The 19,792-nt window shown below is 46.0% G+C and overlaps 1 protein-coding gene across 11 annotated transcripts in view; it reads right to left on the bottom strand.

Moving 5' to 3' along the window:
• Positions 1-19,792, bottom strand: part of OSBP2 (oxysterol binding protein 2) — a gene marked incomplete at its 5' end in the record, with an annotated part of 155,889 nt that overhangs the window by 59,926 nt on the left and 76,171 nt on the right. The window lies entirely within an intron of this gene.

The raw sequence follows: 19,792 nt of genomic DNA, 5'->3' as shown, positions 1-19,792 counted from the left end.
GAAAAGGAGGGAGGGGAAGACAAAATGGTTTCCATGGTTACCGGCCGGACTGCAACGAAAACAGAGCGATGGTTTGTGCGGCGAGAAGTGAAGCAAGACCTCTGTTTGCACAAGGCGCCAAATCTCCGACTGTCCTTAGGTTGGGAAAAGTCACAGCCCAGAGAACACACCGATTTTCTCCTGAACGATTCCCCTCTGTGCAGAGATTTTGTTTTATTTTATTCCTTCTCTCCAGCAACTGTAAATCCAGAAACACATGGCTTGGAAAAGAAAGCCCCATTGGTTTTGAAGGGAACTTACTTCCAAGTACAATGGTACCTCAGGTTACATATGCTTCAGGTTACAGACTGCTAACCCAGAAATAGTGCTTCAGATTAAGAACTTTGCTTCAGGATGAGAACAGAAATCGTGCTCCAGCGGTGCAGCAGCAGTGGGAGGCCCCATTAGCTAAAGTGGCGCTTCAGGTTAAGAACTGATTCAGGTTAAGAACAGACCTCCAGAACGAATTAAGTACTTAACCCGAGGTACCACTGTAATTGTGCTTAGGACAACGGACTACTGCCAACATCTACATTGTAGACTGAATCAGGCCAGAGGAAGCAGCACCTCCTTCAGTGGCCCATCTAGTCCAGCATCCTGCTCTCACAGTGGCCAACCAAATGCCCCAATGGAAAGCCCGTTAGCAGGATCCGAGCACAAGAGCCCTCTCCCCTCCTTCAGTTTCCAGCAACTGGTACTCAGAAGCATTGCCTCTGACCATGAAAGCACAGCCACAGTGGCTGGTAGCTGTCGACAGCTTCATCCTCTAAGACAGGGCAGGGGATCTCTTCCACTCAGCAGGCCAGATCCTGGGTTCCCCCACCTCCAGTGGGCCCCACCTGTCCATCACCTGACACATTGTCATGAGGCCTGTTTTCTTCCTTTGGGGCGTGGCTTGCTTTCAAGCTCCAATCCAAGAGGAGCTGACTTCAAGCCGGGGTCAACTGCACTAAGGAGTACTGCAGCCCCTTAGTAATGGCAGCCCCCCTGTATCCGCCAGAAGAAAGGATAGCTCAGTTGGTAAGAGCATGAGGCTGTTACTCTTGGGGTTGTGGGTTCAAGCCCCACGTTGGGCAAAAAGATTCCTGCTTTGCAGGGGGGGTTGGACTGCAAGACCCTTTTGGTCCCTCACAGTGCTATGTTTCTGTGATTTCACTGGTCTCCAATGCCCAGCCTAACTTTTAAAACTACAAGGCCCGGATTCAACCAGCCCAGTAGGCAAGCAGATGTCAACGCGGAAGCTCTTGCTGGTGCAACAGGGCATCCCCAAATCCTTTCTGGAGAGCCAGGGGAACCCCCAGAATAGCACTCTGGGAGGCAGGAAGGAGAGGAGGATTGTTCCATCTGGCCAGCAGAAAGGCTTCCACTGATGAAACTGAATTCCTCCCCTAGTCTGGAAATACACGTTCAAGTGCTTTCAAGGCAGAACCGGCTTAGTTAGACTGATGTTCAGCTTATTGTTCCAGAAGGGACTACTGGTTCTCGTTTCACTCAAAGGTTGCAGAAACAAGCTGAAAAGTCCTGGATTTAACAACAGCGAAGTAACACAGCAGAACCCCAAAAGGGAATAAGGAAATGTGGACAATAACATATTTAAGTGCCAACGCAGGGGTGGAAAACATCAACCCAGGGCCTCCAAAATGTGGCCTCCAATTCCTGTTATCCGGCCCTCGGGACTCCCAAGGGCCACATCCCTGCTGACCCTGCTTTGCACCCTCCCTGGGTGCTTTTGCCTGGCTGGAATATATCCTTGAACTCTGGAAATGTTTCTTGCTTGCCGCAGTGTTAGAAACTCATATAAATAAGTTAGGCGCCAAATGGGTCCTTAAACCAAGGTTGCAGTCACCAAAATGGAATGTCTAGTTTCCATCTGGGGGCAAGGTGGCTCCAAAATCTTATTGTTCAAAAGATGGCCAGACTGTGACTGATTATCAGTTAAACATCTGGCTAGTTCAGATGACAACCTTGAGCTAGGTCAAGAGCTTGGAGAACTTAAAGAGGAAAAGTCATTTGATCCAGGGACAGTCCACATATCTATTGGCCTATTCCGACCTCTTTTTCTTAATGGATCCTGCTCCTGCTCAGGCTGTTCAGAAAAAGCAATCTGGATCCAGAAATTCATTCTGACTGTGCGGATAAAATAAGACTGATAGAATTCTACAGGATGGGGTATAAGTGCGTGAAAACAGTCCAGATCCAATGATCCCCAGATGGTGGAGATGTCAAGTGCCATCCTAGGCAAAGGCATTTTTACTTGGTCGCAAGTCAGGAGCAAAATGCGCCTGGCTAATTTCGAACACTGGGATGGAGGATAGAGAGAGGTGTGTGTAGAAATAAGACCACTGTAGAAAAGTGGAATTTCCATCCATTGCTCCAGCAACCTTTGCTTCTGACCCTGCCAATTACTGGCATGCGGCCCTCAGAAACCTGCCCAGAAAGCAATGCGGCCCTCAGACTGAGAAAGGTTCTCCATCCTTTACTTATGGAAGCTCAGTAACAGCACCAGCTGCTGCAAGCTTGTGTGGCTTTAGCCTTTATTAGCATAGGGCAGGCTGGGCTGGAGGCTGCATGGAACATGTGTCCGAAATGTCACAGCATTCAGACCAGAGGCAGGTAGTTTTGTTTTTTTCAGGATCAAGGACCCATCTGGAAATATCATCAGCTGCAAGGCAGTCACTTATGCCTTTTTGCTTTCCGGAATACACACACTGATAGAATTAGCACCTTATCCAAATGAGTAAGGTGTGTGTGTGTGAGTGTGTGCACGCACGCATCTCTGATGCTTCTATTTCAAAAATCCATTTAGGGACTGAATTGAGAAGCAGAAGGAGCTCAAAAAAAATTTTTACTTATTTTTTTTGAGCTGAGGAGAAGACGGACATCTCAGGGTAAACTAATTAAGGTCCCAGCAATTAAACAGTTTGCCAACAACTGAAGAAACTGCCTCGCCAGCTGCAGACAGAGTGCAGACACCCACCAACATCAACTGCAGAAATCTGCTCATGCAGAAGCAATTGGGTTAGAGCTATGGCTCAGTGGTCGAGAATCAACTTTCGGTGTAAGAAACTCAGATGTGTAAGCAATTTGCCAAGTGGTACCTTAAACTGAGGTTGTGGTTGCCACAATGGAACGTCTAGGCTCATTTTTTTCCTTCTTCCAAGGTTGGAAAATATATATAAAAAATGAATCATGTACATCGTCAACATTAATATATTAAACAATTCAGTCGCACATTTTGCCAATTACAGTAACCTTTCCCCCCCAAACATGTGAACTAACACTAAGTGCTGGAAACTCAAGATATATAAACTACCGTATTTGGCGGAGGAAAACAAGAAAAAAAATATTCTGAATCTCAGAAGCCAGAACAGCAAGAGGGATCGCTGTGCAGTGAAAGCAGCAATCCCTCTTGCTGCTCTGGCTTCTGGGATAGCTGCGCAGCCTGCATTTGCTCCATAAGATGCACACACATTTCCCCTTACATTTTAAGAGGGGAAAAGTGAGTCTTATAGAGCAAAAAATACAGTAGGTGCCAAATGGCACCTTAAATCTAGGTTACAGACCCCTTCCAATTCTACGATTCTGTGATTTCAACTAAATTGCTTGGCTGTAGCTTGCTCTTACAAGAATTCGCTTGTCTCAGAATGCAAGGAGGAGAAACACACACAGTGGAAATGGAAAAGGTCTGTGAACTAAGGTCTGTGGTTGCCAACTTGGCGCCCACTAACCTCAACGCAATTGGACCTGCACCAGTAGCAAAATGTTTTCACGGTGACCAACCAGATGCCTGTGGGAAACATTCAAGCAGGATCCGAGCACAAGAGCAACTCTCCTCTCCTGTGGTTTCCAGCAACTGGGATCCAGAAGCATTGGCGCCTCTGACCACAGGGGCAGAACAGAACCATCAATGACCCTCTCCATGAATTTGTCCAATTCTCTTTTAAGTCATCTATGGTGGTGGCCGTTGCTGCTTCCTGTGGGAGCGAGGCCCACAGTTTTAACTAACAGTATGTTTCGGAGCACAATTCAAAGTGTTGGTGCTGACCTTTAAAGCCCTAAACGGCCTCGGTCCAGTATATCTGAAGGAGCGTCTCCACCCCCATCGTTCTACCTGGACACTTAGGTCCAGCGCCAAGGGCCTTCTGGCGGTTCCCTCACTGCGAGAAGCCAAGTTACAGGGAACCAGGCAGAGGGCCTTCTTGGTAGTGGCGCCCTCCCTGTGGAACGCCCTCCCACCAGATGTCAAAGAGAACAACTACCAGACTTTTAAAAGACATCTGAAGGCAGCCCTGTTTAGGGAAGCTTTTAATGTTTGATGCATTACTGTATTTTAATATTTTGTTGGAAGCCACCCAGAGTGGCTGAGGAAGCCCAGCCAGATGGGTGGGGTATAAATTATTATTATTATTATTATTATTATTATTATTATTATTATTATTATTACTTGGCCTTCTCCTTGAGAGAAGATTGGGAAGTGCCTACTTTTCATAACTGCAGGAAACAGAGCATCACCACAAGGTACTGAGTGTGTGCATATGCGCGCCGGGAAGAGCATGTGCATATGTGTCTATGCGCTGCAAACAGTACAAACCAATCTCACAGTCAAATCCATCCCTGTGCCCAGAGGACACAGAGGCAGATGCTCTGTGTTCAGAAGTAATTAAAGACAGAAGGTGAGATGACTTCAGAGGTGGAGAGGGGGAAAAGGCAGGCACCCAATCCTGGCCTCTGCTCCCATAAAGGAAGGAAGACGGAATGAAAAAGCCAACCTTGAAAAGGTTGTCAAGAAGGCCAATTAGTCAGGCTTGAGGTGGCCAGGGACGGCGGCTGGCACAAGGGCACAGGCAAACGGCTGGGCTGCCATGACGCTCACGTTACAGTTTGCAGCGCCGAGGCCAAACCTCCATCCCTCTAGAAGGGAAAGGCGGCAGACGGAAGAAGCCGCAGCTGAGGACACTTTATGTTTACAAGAAGACAGAGAAGGACAAAGAGCCAAGGAGGGAAGAGGCTCCAGCGCTCCCCAGCTTCTGTGGCAGTGACGCCACCAAATGCACAACAAAGGAATCCAAGCTGCGGTTGTTATGAAGTTGCGTTGTTGTTTTAAATGCAACAACAGCCTCACTGTGTGATCAAAGCCCGTCTACAAGCCCTTATCGTGAATCTAGCCACCGGGACACTAAAGATTTGCTTGCTTGTTTCTTGCATTCCTTTCCGCCAAGGAGCTCAAGGTGGCGTATGCGATTTCTCCTCCAAAACCCATTTTATCCTCTCAGGCTGAGTTACTGGGTCAAGGTCACCCAGTGAACTTCATGGCTGAGGGGGATTTGAACCCTGGTCTCCCAGATCCTAACCACACTGGTTTCCTCCTCTGCATCATGTGCAGCCTCCATGAGAGAAACGTGGGCTCTTCCAGGCAACCTAATTATTGAGCATTCATACTGATTTGCTGCACGAAGCTTACGTGGAGGTTAGACCATATCTGGTCTGCAGTGAGCATTTTTTCTGATTGGTTTGTGGGGTGAATATAGTGGGGTATTGCTTGTGGGTATTTGATGCTGTTACTGGTATTATATTTTGTTTCTTTATTATGATTTCTGTGGAAATTTTTCCATTTGGCTGTGTACTTTTTGGATGTTTTATTTATTGTTTATGACTACTTTTGTTAGGCTGCAGTTACGTATTTTTCCATTTTGTCAGTTGCCTTGAGCATGATTTGAAGTGTGGAAAGGCGGCATACAAAAAAAAAAAACAACCAATGAGCATTCATCCTGATTTGCTGTGTTTGCACATCTTTCCTTCAATCGTTCATTCATTCCACATTTAATGACAGAAGCACCCACCTGTTTCTTTTTCTAAAGTGATTTGTTGCGCTAGGGCGATGGAGTGCTTGAATTCATTTTAATTGTGCAAACCTAAATGGAAGAGGATGCTGAACTCAATGGGCCCCCACTGGCCTGATCCAGCAGAAAAGCTCTTCATAGAACTGGATATGGAACAACTGACTGGTTCAAAATTGGGAAAGGAGTACGACAAGGCTGTATATTGTCTCCCTGCTTATTTAACTTATCACGCGAAAGCCTGGACTGGATGAATCCCAAGCTGGAATTCAGATTGCCAGAAGAAATATCAACAACCTCAGATATGCAGATGACGCAGCCTTGATGGCAGAAAGTGAGGAGGAATTAAAGAACCTTTTAATGAGGGTGAAAGAGGAGAATGGAAAATATGGTCTGAACGTCAAAAAAATGAAGATCATGGCCGCTGGGCCCATCACCTCCTGGCAAATAGAAGGGGAAGAAATGGAGGCAGTGAGAGATTTTACTTTCTTGGGCTCCATGATCACTACAGATGGTGACAGCAGCCACAAAATTAAAAGATGCCTGCTTCTTGGGAGAAAAGCAATGACAAACCTAGACAGCATCTTAAAAAGCAGAGACATCACCTTGACAACAAAGGTCTGTATAGTTAAAGCTATGGTTTTCCCAGCAGTGACGTATGGAAGTGAGAGCTGGACCATAAAGAAGGCTGATCGCCGAAGAATTGATGCTTTTGAATTCTGGTGCTGAAGGAGACTCTTGAGAGTCCCATGGACAACAAGAAGAACAAACCTATCCATTCTTAAGGAAATTAGCCCTGAGTGCTCACTGGAAGGACAGATCCTGAAGCAGAGGCTCCAATACTTTGGCCACCTCATGAGAAGAGAAGACTCCCTGGAAAAGACCCTGATGTTGGGAAAGATGGAGGGCACAAGGAGAAGGGGACGACAGAGGACAAGATGGTTGGACAGTGTTCTCGAAGCTTTGACCAAACTGCGGGAGGCAGTGGAAGACAGGAGTGCCTGGCGTGCTCTGGTCCATGGGGTCACAAAGAGTCATACACAACTAAACGACTAAACAACAATGCTTTGTAAAGAAGGTCAGTATTATATTCTTTGGGATGACTGCCAGCTGAGGGGGTGTCCCCAAGAGACCAGCTTGCCTAATGTTACCTGCTGGCTACATTACAGAAGCAAAGTTGGAATCAGAGACTTCTTGGTTCATCTTGTCAGTTCCACACTACGCTAGCTCTCATCGCAACACAGCAATGGGAAGGCTGTGCTGGACCACTATTCTCCATCGGACAAGATAGTAGGATTTCAGATGAAAAAAGGCCCCAGAGTTCCATCTGAATATCAAGACGTAGTTCTGCAGCAATTGTACCTTTGCAAAATGTTTTAATGTGAATGTAAACACGCTCAAAACACACACTTTTAAAGAAAAGGCAAAGCTAAAAACAGAACCACAGCTTCACTGGGGAAAAGTCACGGAAGCAGATGAGTGCCCACTGATTGGAGGAGCAGACCCAGATGAGAAGGTAAATGAAACAAGCTTCAGGAGGTATGAGATTCATTAGACAGCCCTGGGTGGTAGAAAGGTAAGGTGCAGCTGTTCTGAAAAAGTTCCAATTAAGGGGATACATTCGCCTTGCAAACAGCCTCTCGTTCTCTTGTCTGCTGGTGCCAGCTCAGTTGGCAAAGTCAAGCAAACAAGGTATAGCATAGCAGAAAGCTAAATGAGAATGCAGTTTCCTACTGGGAAGAGGTTTTAATGACTCCTCCGAGGATCAAACATTTCTCTGCACATCAGTGAAAATGCTTTATGCATGCATAAGCAGCACAGAGTCCATAATAAACTGCTGTGTAGAAACACCCTCAGACATTTCTTCTTCTTCTTTCTTCTTCTTCTCCTCCTCCTCCTTAGCATAATTAGCGTTTTGTTTTTACCACAGTCCAACATATAGCCTCCAAAACTGGAGATCACAGCCGAATTCATTTATTAATATTTATTAGTTGTTTTCCCCACAAGAGTGACCCAAAGCATCTTACAAACACGATGTAAACACTAAAACCAAATACAGCAACTAATAAAAACTTTTAAAAACACACCTATACAAATAAAATACAGTGCTTATAAGATCCTGACCTAATAAAAAAGGCCACTGAAACCCTTCAAATTAAGGACCAAAAGCCCAGGTAAAAGGAGTTATTGCCTGATGTCTAAAAATAAAAATGATACCAGGCCTACCTCCCTGGAGAAAGTATTCCACAAGCCAACAATGAAAAGGCCTGTTCTACTTGCCAATTCTACCATGAGGTTTAACAGGAAGATTTGGACAGAGATTTATACAGCCTCCCTCACAAGGATGCTGTCAGGATGATACATCCAAGCACAGTCCTTGAGACAAAGAAGGAAAGCAATATAAGACAGAAATAACTAAGATTATGCTCCGTATGTTACGTTTACAGATCTGAAGTTAAAAAGTGTTTCCAGGCGATGGGATGGGTTTGAGGAGAAATTAAATGTGCTCTGTTCTTGGGGAGCAATTTTAACAGATTTATTCCTGCAATGCCAAACCATGCCCAGGGGCAAAGAGGTCTGAAAGCTGCTGTATCCCCGGCATCAATATGAAAACAGCAACGACAAACAAAACAAAATGCAGAAGACAAAAGCCGCTGGTGTTCTTCTGAAATGCTTGCAATTATCCCAATGTATAACATCTTGTTAAATATGTTGTCTTGCTGTTGCAAGAGACACTCTGGGTGTTACTTGTTATTGTTTTAGACTAATAATAATAGAACATCAAGGTTGCAGGTTTGATCCCTGTATGGGACAGCTGGATATTCCTGCATTGCAGGGGGTTGGATTAGATGACCCTCAGGGTCCCTTCCAACTCTACGATTCTATGACCCCATGACTCTAATACTGATGGTAAGCATGTAGATCTCATGCTTAAAAAGGTAAAGGCACCCCTAACCATTAGGTCCAGTCGTGACTGACTCTGGGGTTGCGGTGCTCATCTCGCTTTATTGGCCGAGGGAGCCGGCGTTTGTCCGCAGACAGCTTCCGGGTCATGTGGCCAGCATGACTAAGCCACTTCTGGCGAACCAGAGCAGCGCACGGAAACGCCGTTTACCTTCCCACCGGAGTGGTACCTATTTATCTACTTGCACTTTGACGTGCTTTCGAACTGCTAGGTTAGCAGGAGCAGGGACCGAGTAACGGGAGCTCACCCCATTGCGGGGATTCGAACCGCCGACCTTCTGATCGGCAAGTCCTAGGCTCTGTGGTTTAACCCACAGTGCCACCCGCGTCCCTCAGATCTCATGCTTACCACACGGACAACAAGTGTGTCGCTGAAGAATTCAGAAACAAAACTCCAATACAGAAACACAACTTCAGTAATCATAGAATTGTAGAGTGAGAAGGGACCAGGAGGGTCATTGAGTCCAGCTCCCTGCAAAACGCAGGAAGCTTTTGCCCAACGTGGGTCAGATCAAATCATGATGAAACTAATGTTTCATTAAGAAATTTTAAAATGGATGCCCAGTTTTCCAGGTTTTCTATAGCTGGCTTTTGGATTGAAAGTTAGCTCCTGACCTTCTCCCCCCCCCCCACAAAAAACCCCCCAACACACTAAGCATTTCCATTTCTGTTGCTGCCGACTCTATGGGCATAATAAGCATCCCAAAGAAGAGGACAGCCTTGGCACTGGGACCCCAACAGTGCCAGCTTGCTCAGTCTCGGCTAGTTCAAATGAGGACAAAGTCCTTTTAACAGGGAGGCTTACATAACAGCTGCAGCTTGCAGGAACTCTGAGCTACCAAACACTGCTCCCCAAGCTCAGAGGCTCAACAGAAGGTGGCTTATGAAAGAATATGGAATTTGCAGGTGCATCAGCAACGCTTTGCGGCAATTAAAAACAACAACAACAACTTTGTGAGCCCTGCTCAGTGGAAAGGCTGTCGGTCAAAAGACTTCTGTCTGCTTTGAAGGGCTTGCGGACATTCGATTTCCCTTAGAGATAGATTTAACCAACAGGCAGTTCGGAACATTAGGATTTGCTTCTCCCCACCCCACCCACAAACCCCTAATGTGCTTTCTCAATGCTCAACACTACCATTTCTCCCGAAGCTTCCCCTTTTATATTTCAAGGGCTGTCATTACAGGCATTCAACCTATGAATTCCTTTTAAAGCACGGCAACAAAGGGGAAAACAAGTTTACAGTATGATTTCAGAGAGGAAGCCTTTATTTCTTTCTATGGTGAAAACAAGCCACCGGCACTGGCAGCTGCTGCTGCTGCTATTATTAAGACAAAAAAAAATCTCCAGAACGTGACTAAATCTGAAGGAACTGAAAACGAATGAAAAACACACCTCTGCACACACACACACCCTCCAGTTCTGAAACGGTTGCCAAGTGTGTCAAGAAACACCAGGCACCAAATTTGCTGGACCAATTTCAACTGATGTCGTAATATGAAACTTCTGGGTTTGGATGGGATGCTCCATTCGGGTTGGTTTCACAGAAGCAGTGGCATTGCTCCTCTGCCGTCGTAGGAAGCTGCCCTGGGAAAGGTGCAAAGGCCTATGGCAGGGAACAGGTCGTGGTCGACTCTGGGGTTGCGGCGCTCATCTCGCTTTATTGGCCGAGGGAGCCGGCGTACAGCTTCTGGGTCATGTGGCCAGCATGACTAAGCCGCTTCTGGCGAACCAGAGCAGCCCATGGAAACGCCGTTTACCTTCCTGCTGGAGCGGTACCTGTTTATCCACTTGCACTTTGATGTGCTTTCGAAGTTGGCAGGAGCAGGGACCGAGCAACGGGAGCTCACCCCGTCGTGGGGATTTGAACCGCTGACCTTCTGATCGGCAAGTCCTAGGCTCTGTGGTTTAACCCACAGCGCCACCTACGTCTGGTGTAGCAGTGGGCAAAATTCTTCCCACGTGATCCTGCCCCTCTCCCACATGGCTTCTGCGTTTCTGGGGAATGTAGGAAGCTGCCTTACACAGTGGTACCTTGGTTCTCAAACGCCTTGGTTCCCAAACACAGACAACCTGGAAGCAAGTGTTCCGGTTTGCGAGTGTTTTTCGGAAGCCAAATTTCCGATGCGGTTGTCGGCTATCGTTTCCGGGGTGCCTGCACCAATCAGAAGCCGCACCATGGTTTTCGAACATTTCGGAAGTCAAACGGACTTCCGGAATGGATTAAGTTCAAGAACAAAGGTGCCACTGTATTTGGCACTTTTGTTTTCGCTATTTATTTTGCATTTTTGTTTTTGAGGCTTTTTTGGTTCATTTGTTTTTGTGACTGTGTGGAACCGAGTTCAGCTACTGATTGATTGATTGATTGATTGAGTGCACGTAAGAAAAAAATTAATTCTAATTTTTATCATCTACAATACTGTCTTATTTATTTTATAGTACAGTACATTAATAACTGCTTTCATTTTATGGATCAATGGTCTTGTTAGATAGTAAAATTCATGTTAAATTGCTGTTTTAGGGGTTGTTTTTAAACGTCTGGAACGGATTAATCTGTTTTGCATTGCTTTCTATGGGAAAGCGTGCCTTGGTTTTGGAACGCTTTGGTTTTGGACTTCCGGAACGGATTAGGTTTGAGAACCGAGGTACCACTGTACTGTGACATGGTTGGGTCCATCTAGCTCAGTACTATCTAGGCACCAGGCATCCCCAAACTCAGCCCTCCAGATGTTTTGGGACTACAATTCCCATCATCCCTGACCACTGGTCCTGTTAGCTAGGGATGATGGGAGTTGTAGTTCCAAAACAGCTGGAGGGCCGAGTTGGGGGGTGCCTGGTCTACACTGACTGGCCGCAGCTCCTCAGGGTCTCAGGAAAGGGCTCCTAACCTGGAGATGCAGCTGGGACCTTTGGCATGCAGAGCAGATGCTCAAATCACTGTGACATTTCCCCTCCCTTTGAGCTGTGGCACTTCTGTATTATGGAGGGTAAGGCTCTGCCATCAATGCCTTCAGTCAAGAGACAGTAATACAGTTGTACCTCGGGTTACAGACACTTCAGGTTACATACGCTTCAGGTTACAGACTCTGCTAACCCAGAAATAGTACCTCGGGTTAAGAACTTTGCTTCAGGTTGAGAACAGAAATCACATGGCGGCGGTGTGGCAGCAGTGGGAGGCCCCATTAGCTAAAGTGGTACCCTCAGGTTAAGAACAGTTTCAGGTTAAGAATGGACCTCCAGAACGAATTAAGTTCTTAACCCGAGGTACCACTGTACTTTTGAATCCCAGTTGCTGGAAACTGCAGGAGGTGGGGAAGGCTCTCGCACTCAGGTCTTGCTTGCAGGTTCCATAGGATCGCAGAACCACAGAGTTGGAAGAGACCCTGCGGATCATTTAGTCCAAACCCCTGCAACGCAGGAATATGCAGCTATCCCTTAGGGGGACTGAACCTTCGACCCTGGCGTTATCAACGCCACGCTCTAACCAAATGTGCTATCCAGCTGCATCTGGCTGGCCCCTGGGAGAACAGGGTGATGGACCCAATGGGCTACTGGCCTAATCCTGCAAGGTTCCTGTGCTCACACGGGAATGGCAACAACAGCCTGCTAACTTATTTCTGCCCCATTTTTCTGCATCTCAAAGTGGCTTACGGTTTTTTCTTTTAATTAAATTAAATTAATATCCTATCCTTCCTCCGGAAGGAGCCCAGGGAAGCAAACAACAAGTGATTTAAAAAGTAAAAACATATGAATAACACCTTAAAAACAATTCAGATGCAGATTGGGAAAGAGCTCGACTTAAAAGGCTTGTGAGAAGAGTAAGATAATCAGTACAGTGGTAACTCAGGTTACATATGCTTCAGGTTACAGACTCCGCTAACCCAGAAAGTGCTTCCGGTTAAGAACTTTGCTTCAGGATGAGAACAGAAATCGTGCTCCGGCGGCGCTGCAGCAGCGGGAGGCCCCATTAGCTAAAGTGGTGCTTCAGGTTAAGAACAGTTTCAGGTTAAGAGCGGACCTCCGGAACAAATTAAGTACTTAACCCGAGGTACCACTGTAGTTGCAAACAAAGACAACAGATCCAGCTCCTAATGTTTAGCAATGTTAACTATCAGGCCTTTTCAGATTTTATTAGATCGAAGCTGGTCTTGAATTCTGTCTGGAATAGTTCCTTTTACTCCGAGATCATGCAGAAAGCGAAAGACCAAAGTCTCTTGTGGTTCTCTATCTGCAAGAAAAATGAAGGCCTAAGTAACAAGGCACTCTGGGTGGTTAATGCGATGGGCCACATGGATTTCCATTAATCACCCAACAGTAAAAAGAAACAGCCCTCAAACAACTGATGCATTTCCGAAGGGCTTCTCAATGCCGAACAAGTTGATCTAAACAGACAGGACAGACAGATGGAGAAGGATAAACAGAGCTAAGTAGTAACACAGTTTGGGGTTTAGCTCGGGTTTTTCCAGCAACTACTATATTAACCACTGTTTTATCATGCTCAAAAATAAGTGACACTTACAAGAGAGCGCACAACACCCGCACACTTCTTGTCCTTGCAAATCAGAGCTGCCAACAGAGTGCCACTAACCAGCAGGGGTATCTGACAACAGGGGTGGCAAGGAAAAGCAGAGATGACTCACATGAGTGATGTTTGGGAAATAAACACACACATGTGGATTTGCTTTCAGAATTTCAAATAGAGAAATCAGAGATAACCTTGCGTTAGGCTTCTCCAACCTGGTGCCCTCCAAATTCTTTGGGCTATAGTTTCCATCAGCAGGGCTGTGCTGGTTGGGGCTGATGGGACCTGCAAGCAGCCTAGCCATGTTGATGGGAACTGTAGTCCTAAGAATCTAGAGGGTGCAAGGATGGAGAAGGCTGCCTTTCATGACATCCAGCTCCATGGCTGTGTACACTCCACACCTGAATTCTGGGAACTGTAGTTTAGCACTCACAGTTATAATTCCTAGTCCCCTTAAACTAGAACTCCCAGGATTCAGGGAGGGGGAGAGATGTAAGGATATGCTTTAAATCTATGCAGTCAGTGCCAAAAATCAAGACAGGAACATTAGAAGAGCCTGCTGGATGAGGCCAATGGCCTATCTAATCCAGCATCCTGTTCTTACAGGGACACGGGTGGCGCTGTGGTCTAAACCACTGAGCCTCTTGGGCTTCCCAATCAGAAGGTTGGTGGTTCGAATCCCCACGATGGAGTGAGCTCCCGTTGCTCTGTCCCAGCTCCTGCCAACCTAGCAGTTCGAAAGCATGCCAGTGCAACTAAATAAATAGGTACCGCTCCGGCAGGAAGGTGAACGGCGTTTCCGTGTGCTCTGGTTTCTGTCACGGTGTCCTGTTGCGCCAGAAGCGGTTTAGTCCTGCTGGCCACATGACCTGGAAAGCTGTCTGTGGACAAACGCCAGCTCCCTCGGCCCAAAAGTGAGCTGAGCATCGCAACCCTATAGTCGCCTTGACTGGACTCAACCGCCCAGGGGTCCTTTACCTTTTACAAGGGGCAACTTGATGCCTGCAGGAAACCCACAAGCAGGACCTGAGGACAAGAGCAACTGGGATTCAAAAGCATTGCTGTCTCCAACCATGGAGGCAGAGCTCAGCCATCACGGCTAGTAGACACTGACAGCCTAATCCTTCATGAATTTGTACAATCCTCTTTTAAAGCATCTGAGTTGTTGGCCATCACTGCCTTCTGTGAAAGCAGGCTCCATAGTTTTATGCACAGCATGAAGAAGTGCTTTCTTTTTTTATAGAACTTATATTTTCAATAATGTGTGTCCCTGGAATTTTTATTCTGAAGGGCCACTGAGTGCCGCCTGGGTTCTCTCTCAGACCCTCCTTCCTGATGTTCCAGAGGTCAACCAGTGGGCCAGGAATAGCTCCCCTTATAGAACGGTAGAATTGGAAAAGACCCTGAGGATCATCTAGTCCAACCCCTTGCAATATAGTAGTAATAATAATAATAATAATAAAATTTATTTATATCCCGGGCTCAGGGTGGCTAACACCAGTAAAATTACAGTAAACTCATAATGGGGGGGGGCAATTTAAAATAAAGGTTAAAATGCAATTTAAAATGCAGCCTCATTTTAAAAGTAGCCCATAGATCAAAACCATAAGGGGAGGGAAAAACATAAGGGTCAGACTGAGTCCAAACCAAAGGCCAGGCAGAACAGCTCTGTCTTGCAGACCCTGCGGAAAGATGTCAAGTCCCGCAGGGCCCTAGTCTCTTGTGACAGAGCGTTCCACCAAGTCGGGGCCAGTACTGAAAAGGCCCTGGCCCTAGTTGCGACCAATCTAATAGGAATATGCAGATGGGATCCAACCTGCAAAATAGCTGTGGACTCTGCACCGTCCAACTGCATCACTGCCTCCTTTACAACGTCATGCATATCTGCAGGAGAACCCGACCCACCACTTGCCTCCCTGGAAGGCATCAACCTCCCCATCAACCGAGGCCAGCAAATGCTTTCGCAGGAAGCCATTCTCACCGTGAACTGAATGCCGGCGGAAAAAACGCTAAGAATAAATCGGCGCACATTCTGTGCGTGTCGGGAAGCTATGCGTTTGCAATGTTTAGAAGGGGGAGAATGGAAACCGCAGGTGATTCTACACCAGATCAAACACAACGTCAGAACACTGAGTTATTAGCAGAGATGTATAAACGCCTCGTTTGTTATTTACTCCCTGTACATTTAAATGGAAGACCAAGCTGTTGTTGTTTGTTTGTTTTGGCATGCTCAACACGTACTTGAGCCAAGCTCCACATGCCAACCCAAAACACACTTGCCTGTCATTCCTCTCGCTATTATGATATCTTTGACAGACAAGGGTATGGGCGGTGGGTGTTTTTGGCTCTGATCTGCAGGACACTTACAAATGAACCGGTTGCCATAGGAACTGCTTGCCTCACGGAAAGCCAAGGCTGCTATTCTTAGACACCTGACGCTACGATAGTCTCTGGCGTACCGTGGCTCAGAAGCTACTGGCCCTAACCTCCTGTGAGATGCATCTCCAGCCTGCTGTCTCAGGGGCAGCGCTGAGCACATCTCGGCTCAGGAAACCGTGGCGTGGGCACAAGCCAGGCTGCTGGCGGAAAGGACTGCAAATTCTATTTTTAAACCATCCTCTCCAGCCCTACTTGCTGCAAACTATGGATTCTTAGGTCTCTGCAAAAAGACAATGCCCAATCCCCTGCCTTGATGGATAATCCTAGACAAATTCATGTATCAGCTTATCCCATGGACACAAAAGGAACAAGCTCTGGGTCTGTGTGTGTCTTTGTTAAATACCAAATAACCCAGTTTCGTAAATGGAAGGAATACGTTCAGTGTTGTCTCGGTTTTGCACACTCCGTTCCTTAACAAATGCCTTTCTATTCCAGGCATTTTAAGAAAGCTTCCTGGTTTTTCCCCATATAATTGCAGAGTTGGAAGGGGCCCTGAGGGTCATCTAGTCCAACCCCTGAAATGCAGGAATCTCAACTAAGCTCTACTTAAAAAACCTCCAACAAAGGAGAGTCCACAATCTCCGAAGGGAGTCCTCGTTCCACTCTCAAACAGCTTTTACCAGCAGAAAGTTCTTCCTGATGTTTAGTCGCAATCTCCTTTCTTGTAACTTGTAACTACAGTGGTACCTCTGGTTACATACTTAATTCGTTCTGGAGGTCCGTTCTTAACCTGAAACTGTTCTTAACCTGAAGCACCACTTTAGCTAATGGGGCCTCCTGCTGCCACAGCACCACTGCCAGAGCCCGATTTCTGTTCTCATCCTGAAGCAAAGTTCTTAACCTGAGGTACTACTTCCAGGTTAGCAGAGTCTGTAACCTGAAGTGTATGTAACCTGAAGCGTATGTAACCTGAGGTACCACTGTATTTATCATTCATTTTAACTGATTTTATCCACTTTGTGCTTTTTAGCTCTTTTTATGCACACTGCTTAGAAGATGCAGAGATTAAGCCCAGCTGAAATAAAATAAATAGGTAAAATAAAAGGAATAAACTAGTGAAATAAATGTCGCAGTTCATATGTGAAGAGGGCAAGTAATTGAGAAGAAACCAAGGCATTTAGGGGACTCCTGTGGTTCTTAGAGCACAGCCTGTTCCTGGCCTGAAAATGATGTTTCAAGCAGCCTTCTCAGCCCAAGCCATTGCAATTTGACATTCCTGGCATGGCTTTGGCCTGTCAAAGCAGCAACCCTGAATCGAAAATGGCATCATCTGAATTTTAATTAGCTGCTGTGCAAGTTGCAAGCAATGAGACCAGATGCTGTTGCTGATTCTAAATCATTTCACCTACAGGTGATGATGAGCCCGCAGCAGTCACACACACACACACACACACAGAGAGAGAGAGAGAGAGAGAGAGAGAGAGAGAGAGAGAGATAAGGAAGCAGAAAGGCTGATTTACCCCAAACACAAACAAATATTAAGGTAAAGTAGAGATGAGGGACCGGTTGCTTTCCAGATGTTGCTGGACTTCAGCTCCCATCAGCCCCAGTCAGTGTGGCCAACAGCCAGGGATGATGGGAGCTGTTGTGCAGCAGCATCGGAAGGCCACAGATTGCTTAGCCCTGAGCTAAGATCCTGTTCTTGCATTCTCAAGGGGGCAATGTATTAGACACAGAAGGCAAAAAGGCAGACCGGTATTTCCTACCCCTGAAATCTGTTACCAAAAGGGACCACATCCTGCTCTTCAGAGGTCTCCCTGAAACGACACCACATGGTCCTTCCCACCGCTCCCTATTGCAAGGTGTGCTTTGCACACTCAAAAAACAGCAGCTGACTCCAACTATAAGATCCTCCATCCAGTGTTGAAATTAGCCAGGCGCCAGGCGCATTTTGCACAACTATCTATCACTTGCAACCAAGGGAAGATGCCTGGGAGCCTGGATGATGCCTGACATCCCCACCATCTTGAGGTGCATGCCTGGGAATCCTTGGATCAGGGCTGTTTTCACACACTAAAACCACATCCTGTAGAATTCGATCAGTTATATTTTCTCTGCACAATCGGAATGTGCTTTTTCTGTGCTGCCTGAGAAGGAGCAGTGAACAACATTATAGTCACTTGTTGTAGCTTGTTTTCACTTACCCTACCACTGCCCTGCTCACATTATGAATGGTCCGTGTCACCATTAAGAAAAAGAGGTTGTAATAGGGTGATATATATGTGGACTGTCCCTGGATCAAGTGACTTTTCTTCTTTAAGCTTTCAAAGCACTTAACCTAGGCTCAAGGTTGTCATCTGAACTAGATGGATGTTTAACTGATAATCAATCACAGTCAGTCCATAATTTGAAAAAATAAGACTTTGGAGCCAAAATAACTACTAATGTTCCCTTTTGGCAACTACAACTTTGCTTTAAGGAGCCATTTGGTGCCTAGCTGATAGATCCGAGTTTCTAACACCACCTCCATCATACAGAAGAAGAGAAGAAGAGTTTGGATTTGATATCCCGCCTTTCACTCCCCTTCAGGAGTCTCAAAGCGGCCAACAATCTCCTTTCCCTTCCTCCCCCACAACAAACACTCTGTGAGGTGAGTAAGGCTGAGAGACTTCAAAGAAGTGTGACTGGCCCAAGGTCACCCAGCAGCTGCATGTGGAGGAGCGGAGACACGAACCCGGTTCCCCAGATTACAAGACTACCGCTCTTAACCACTACACCACACTAGAGGAACTTCCTCAATGGGTTGACAAGATGTGAATGCCATACAGACAACCAACTATGGCCATATTTCACCATATATATTTCACCTATTTGATGACCTAAAAATTAGAGGAGCACCCCTCCCCAAAACATGGAACCACTCCAAGATTGTAGTTATCTCAAAACCATTTAAAGACCACCAGAAGGTAGAATCTTTTCAGACAATCTCTCTGATTAATCAGGATCGTAACATATTTACATCAGGATTAAGGTATTTCTACAAAAAATAATAGCCCCAGATCAAGCTGGCTTTGTCCCCTATCAAAATATCACTGAACCAATCAGAACACTTTCAGACATAGTAAATAAACAACTTCCCCCCTTCTATTCAGGGCCTTGGATATTCACAAGGCCTTTGACTGCCTAGAATGGGACAACATGCTGACAGTCCTATCTAAAACACAAATTGAGCCCAAATTCATACAGATTTTGAAACGAATACACTCCAAAGCTTCAGCTACACTAAAAACAAACAATATAAATTCATCCCCAGTGGGAAATTGGCAAGGAACAAATAAAGGCTGTCCACTCTCTCCCTTTTTGTTCATCCTAGCTATAGAACCATTAGCTATATACCTCAGAACAACACCAGACATCAAGGGAGTCCAAACTGGAAAACAAAACTATATAATCAGGTTATTTGCTGACAATTTAATGATTATGACACCTGACCTGCTGAACACGGAAGCAACAGCACTTTCGAGAGCTTAACAACTTTGCAACACTATCAGGCCTGCAGGTTTTCTCAAAATATGAAGCTTTCTTCTTCAATGTACCACCTAAGATCCAAAATGCATTCACAGACCTCAAAGTCATTAGACCAGCTTTCTCAGCCTGTGGGTCCCCAGATGTTGTTGAACTACAACTCCCATCACCCCTAGCTAGCAAGGCCAGAGCTCAGGGATGATGGGAGTTGTAGTCCAACAACATCTGGGGACCCACAGGTTGAGAACCGCTGCATTAGACTTTGTCACATAAAACTTGGATATTTAGGAATCATTACAACAAGAAACATTAACATAACCAGACAAGGGAAAGACCTTTTTGGCACAACGATAGACAATTGGTACAAAACAGTTTGGGAAACAGCCCTCCTTGAAAGGTTAACAAATAAACCACGGTCGACACATGGACAGATAAGGAAAGACGGCTTCAGCCCAGTGTGGTTTAATTTCATAACATATGTCAGCATTCCAGAAAATGAACAACACACACGGAATCAGCGTTTGGTTG

This window comes from Podarcis liolepis (assembly GCF_965112155.1).
Source record: "Podarcis liolepis genome assembly, chromosome: 15".
NCBI lineage: Eukaryota > Metazoa > Chordata > Lepidosauria > Squamata > Lacertidae > Podarcis > Podarcis liolepis.
Note: the sequence above shows the minus strand (reverse complement) of the source record. Positions and strands in the feature narration are given on the sequence as shown.